This window comes from Triticum urartu, chromosome 1 (genome assembly GCF_003073215.2).
Source record: "Triticum urartu cultivar G1812 chromosome 1, Tu2.1, whole genome shotgun sequence".
NCBI classification, from domain to species: Eukaryota; Viridiplantae; Streptophyta; class Magnoliopsida; order Poales; family Poaceae; genus Triticum; species Triticum urartu.
In genome coordinates this window covers 39,269,066-39,274,436 of record NC_053022.1, presented here as the reverse complement: position 1 = coordinate 39,274,436, position 5,371 = coordinate 39,269,066, and the positions used below count along the sequence as shown (strand labels likewise).

Genomic DNA, 5,371 nt, shown 5'->3' with positions numbered 1-5,371 from the left:
TTCTCCATCATTGATCCATTGCCTACGAGCTTTCAATATATTGTTCTTCGCTAGTTTACTTTCCCGTTGCTATTACTATCATCACTACAAAATACCAAAAACATTACTTTTACTACCGTTACCTTTTGCTACCGTTACCACTACTATCATATTACTTTGCTGAAGATACTAAGTTTCCAGGTGTGGTTGAATTGACAACTCAGCTGCTAATACTTGAGAATATTCTTTGGCTCCCCTTGTGTCGAATCAATAAATTTGGGTTGAATACTTTACCCTCGAAAACTGTTGCGATCCCCTATGCTTGTGGGTTATCAGGTCCCAATTGTCAGGTTTTTGACATCTTATTAATAAGCAATATATATATATATATATATATCTATATGAAACAGATAGAAGACAGAAAGCATATGAAAATCCTCAAATAACAGCTAAAATAAGTTTATTACAATATGATATACAGAATAGAACATGTGAAACTCCATACACTCATCCACATGACAACAACCAGTTTCCATACACTCATTCACATCACATCAACCAGTTTAACCATCGAATCTTGCATACCCAGGAACTTCAAACTTCACCCAGATCCACACAATTATAAATATCGGGATCTACAAATAAACCCCTCTGCCAGTATAAAAGCTAGCTACTCTTGGATACCACAGAACATGCTCTTCAACATAGGAAGAAGTCATCAATGGAGTTCTACCAACAACACAAGCTCCATTCACCTACAAGAACAGAATGGAATATCAAGTACTTGGATTGTTCAAGAAGATTACAACCAACATATATATGTAGAAGTACATCAGGAAATATGATGGAGCAAATTGGATAACAGATACACTTATATAGCCCAACAAATGGGTGATGACAACAAGCAAAAAAGGTTTGGACGTAAATAGTGTCAGATCAAGCAGAAGATTATAAGGCAGTAAACATGTTGTCACATCCTCTTTGACCCTCTTCAGATCAATTAATCTACATAGCTTAAATTTTATTTGTGCTTTATAGCAAAGAGCAAAACTAAGGAGAGCAAAGCATAGTTGATGATGGATTGGTGAATTACCTCGATGGTGTACTTGATGGTAATGTCGGTCCTTCTGGAGCTAGTAGTGTTCGTCCACAGACATAAGCATAGAAAAGAAAACATGATTTCAGCGAAACTAAAACTGTCAATGAAAGTTGAATAACAATGCAGCAGATTAGCTCTTAGCATGGAGGAACATCACCAAATTAAACAAGATGGTTGTTCAAGTTTCTATATGAGTATTCATGATTTCAGTTTGTCATCATCGTTTAAATAGCTTGGCAAACATTGACAGCAAAGAAACAAAAAATGTAAGTCAATAGCTTTGTGAGCATGTAGTAGATTGTTCACATCCTAATGAAATACATGGCAAAGAAGCTTAAACTATACTAGCAACAGAAATCAGTCAACAGAATCTGAGAGTGACTGATGGTTGTTTCAACAAACAAATAGTTTATTGACATCTTAACATGGACCAAAGAACCGTTGTTACTTCACAATGCAGATAAATAGATCAAATCTAGCAAGCAAGGACCTGACCTGTCCTCTCGGAAGAAAGGAAGAGGGTTTCAGTTTTCTTGTCACAAATTTGATGGCTAATGTGGTGGTGTAGTAAGCAAATAGGATTATACCCAGGGTAGAGCATGATGAGAGGGAGAGAGATACCTTCCATGGTGTCAGCCAGCACTTGGGTCGGAGCAGCAAGAAGTAGATGGACCGATGCTCTTCTTTGTGGTGCACTTCTGCATGACACGGATAGTATTTTCTTGTTGTTGACGTCTTGATCAATCTGCTACCAGCTTGCATGGTATACAAACTACGCACACGTAGAGATCTCCATCAATTTCCATTCCTTATTGACAACCGACCACCATCCTGCACAATTTAATTAGCATGCATGTCAATAATGACAAATAATCAAGACTATTATGCAACATGACAAAAATTCGTTAAGAAATATGCATCTTTAATAGGCAAGATCTAATATTACTAGTCAAAGCACGCATACTAACATCACAAACATGCATCATATAGTAATTCAACATTGTATCTTGCAAGTCAACAGTTATCACGGAGGATAAGATAGCATAAGATGAATGATGGCACTTAAATTCTAATCTCACATACGCCATAGTAACAGTACATCACACTTGGATATATCTAAGAAATGCAGTTGGTTCTCATAAGCAAGTGTTCTCAGGTTTGCCTTAACATGACAGCTTAAGGTAACACAATAAAATGGATAGAACAATAATAGAAACAACTCAGATTACACACATAGCTATATCCATAGTGCCAACTATAGATAAAATCATGCACACTCGAATATAAACTGAACAACAGCAACCAGAGCAAGACATTATCGTTGTCGTCTACAAATAGAAGTGTAACATTACTTTCCAGCATGCATTAAAGGGAAGAGCTAATACAGGGCAGGTATATGGGTATCAAAACAAACAAGAAAGGAACCACATTATTTGATATCAGATTGTCAACCATTGAATTACAAAAGAAACAACATGAAATTGCTGTTATGGCCAAGCAGAAGAAATCTCCTACTAATAAACAGTGATATATCAGGAGAATTATTAAAGCATAGAACTATCCACAATGGCAATATGAATACAGGCATGTGCAATGGCTAGGAGGATCCGAATACTGGCTTGGTTTCTGTGAAGAGAAATAATAGCGCTCAGCATGTTCATTGCCAATCATCAGGAAAGGATCATCATATCCTCCAAATCGAATGGCACATTGAAAACAAATAGAATGTTGGAGAATTTGAGAATGTGTAGTAAATCTAGCACAGAGAAACCTACATCTATTTGCAGAATTTGAGAATTACTATGACTCATACTCGATGGCCATATGAATAGATCCACTAGTAATCAATTTTCACCACATAATGGGCATATCAAAACATTAAAAAAGACATTCATGGTGCCAAAGAAAGATAACAAACTACAAAACAGTAGCAAGCAATAAAGAACAAAAATCTATGCTACTATGCAGATCAGAGTCCTGGCTTGGTTTCTCCCAAGAGAAATTATAGCGCTCAACATGTTCATTGTTGATCATCCGGGGAAAGGATCATGATGTCCACCAAAGTAGTACGTGTCCATCAAGAAATTTGTAGATCATAGCTTAGGACGAGCTAGTTAATTGTTTATCATCTAGGTAAAGGATCATCCTTATCTAGTTCAAACCAAGATATGTACAACATATAAAATGTAAAGAAAAATAAAGATAAAATATATCAACACAATGGCACATCTTAAAAGCATGAGATATTTTTGGAGGTACTAACGAAATTTCAAGCACCTAATTGGAGTACAACACAAAACAGAACGGAATGCTAAGTACTAACACCACATGACAGAAATGGTACTAAGGCACTCCTTTCTACTTAAAACCAAATCAAGGTACAGAGCATAGCCAGGCCACCAGTTCAGCAGTAGTGCAGTACGGTCTTGCTGCAGTTGTTAAGTGCCATGGGTAAATGTCAAGAAGAATGTTATGGTAGCCATTACATCTGACAAGGGTCTCTGTGATGGTATCAATTCTACATCTATTAAAGTCAGGAAAGCACTCCAGCAGATGACTTCTGGTAATTTGGTTCATGGTTTTCTTCTGTTATTTATATGGCTTGTACTCAGAACTATGGCTTATAACTCTAGTAATCAGGCCAGAGAAAGAAAGCAAGTATGTCATCTTAGGATAAACGGGGAGAGTTCAACTCATCCGTGACTCCAACCTTTCGATCAAAGAAAAGGCAGCTGGCCTAATATATCTCGAGATACAAATGGAGGCGCAGCGAACAGATCTCGCGATGCAGCGAGGGGAAGGGAGAGGTGGGACGGAGGGGATCTTACAGAAGAGGATGAGGCCCCTGAAGCCGGCGAGGGGCGTATGCGATGCGACGGATGGAGAGGTCGAGGCAGGCATCCCACTTGGCATCCAAGTCATGGTGGATGGGGACGGCCTCGGCGCCGGGGCGAGAGCGGCGGGTGGCACGGGCGTGGGTGGAGCAGCGCCGGAGTTGGCGCGGGCGCGGGGTAGCAGGTCGTGGGTGCGGCCCCATAGAGCTATACTCTCCTGGCCGCGGCGGTGCGGCCCCTTGGCGCCACGGAGGCGGCTAAGAAGGAGGGGAACGCCGCCGAGGAGGCAGTGGTGAGGGTGGGGGAGGCGGAGGCCTTGAGCGCGAACGCCATGGGTGCGAGGGAGGGGAGGGAGGAAGGGGTCGACGGCGGCGGTAGCGGTGTGCGCGCGGGATTGGATTGAATTGGGCCAGGGTGAGGGGAGGGCGCGGTGGTGTGCGGCGGTGGTGTGGGTCGTCGACGGTGAGGGTGGGGCGTCGGCTGCGGGAGTGGACAAGAGGGGTGGGGGAGGGATCTGGATCTGGATGGGGGAGGAGGGGCGGCGGAGGAGGGATTTGGATCGGGGAGAGGGAGACAGTAGCGCCCTAGGGTTTCTCCGGAAGGAGGGGATGGAGAGATGCTGGATCAACAGGAGGACGGGTCAGATCGAATAAAGGGGTGATCCGTGCGCTGTGTCCTGATTTGTTCAAAAAATGAGCTATTAAAGATTACTCTTCTTAGTGCTAAAAACAGGGGGGTTGAAGCAGCTACCCAAAATATTTCACAAAATGGCATCACTAAGATTTTCACTTAAGTTAGACCACCTTTCATGGATGATTACCAATTTGATTGCATTTCCGATCTTTCTAGCTATTTTGTGAAACAGCCAATTCGGCAAGAAGCGGGTCAAATTTGAACTACACTAGATGATAGCCCGCACGTTGTTGCGGGAATGTTTTGCAACATATTCAGTTAGAATTGGTTGTATGGAACATGAATATTTGAAGAATATATAATATGAGAAGCTGAAAATAAATATGATTTGTGGTGTTTGATTATTGTATAATGTAAATATCATAATAGAATGTAAATTCTCATGCACGTTTGCATGTTGAGGTGGTTTTTTATTATGCATGATTGCATGTTGTGGTGGACCTTCCTCCATGCATATTGAATGATAAGGTGGCATACTTGCATGTTGAGAGAAATAGGCTAGTGGGGGCTAGCTATTTAGATATAGAATATGTGTTTCATAGTTTTATATTTATTTTTTCAAAAAAACATTTTTAGTTACAAAAGTAGCTATTTCATCATGGACAAACCAAGAGTTTTGCATTATTAAGCACCTAACTAAGAACGGTCGCGCGATCAAATTTGATCACATTTTGAAATCGGCATAGGAAATTCATTAAAAAATGAAAAACATTCGCATTGTGTCATTATATGTGACCTAGTTTCCAGAAAAAAACACCAAACTTAG

At 40.7% G+C, this 5,371-nt stretch overlaps 1 non-coding gene and 1 pseudogene across 1 annotated transcript; both read right to left on the bottom strand.

Annotated features, from left to right (window-relative positions):
- Nucleotides 1–2,679: 2,679 nt before the first annotated feature.
- On the bottom strand, nt 2,680–2,772 carry LOC125533283 (annotated as a pseudogene).
- Nucleotides 2,773–3,042: 270 nt separating this feature from the next.
- On the bottom strand, nt 3,043–3,137 carry LOC125533280. Its single transcript, XR_007294207.1, has one exon. It is a non-coding gene; the product is annotated as a small nucleolar RNA Z103 (small nucleolar RNA).
- Between the last annotated feature and the right edge of the window lie 2,234 nt (nt 3,138–5,371).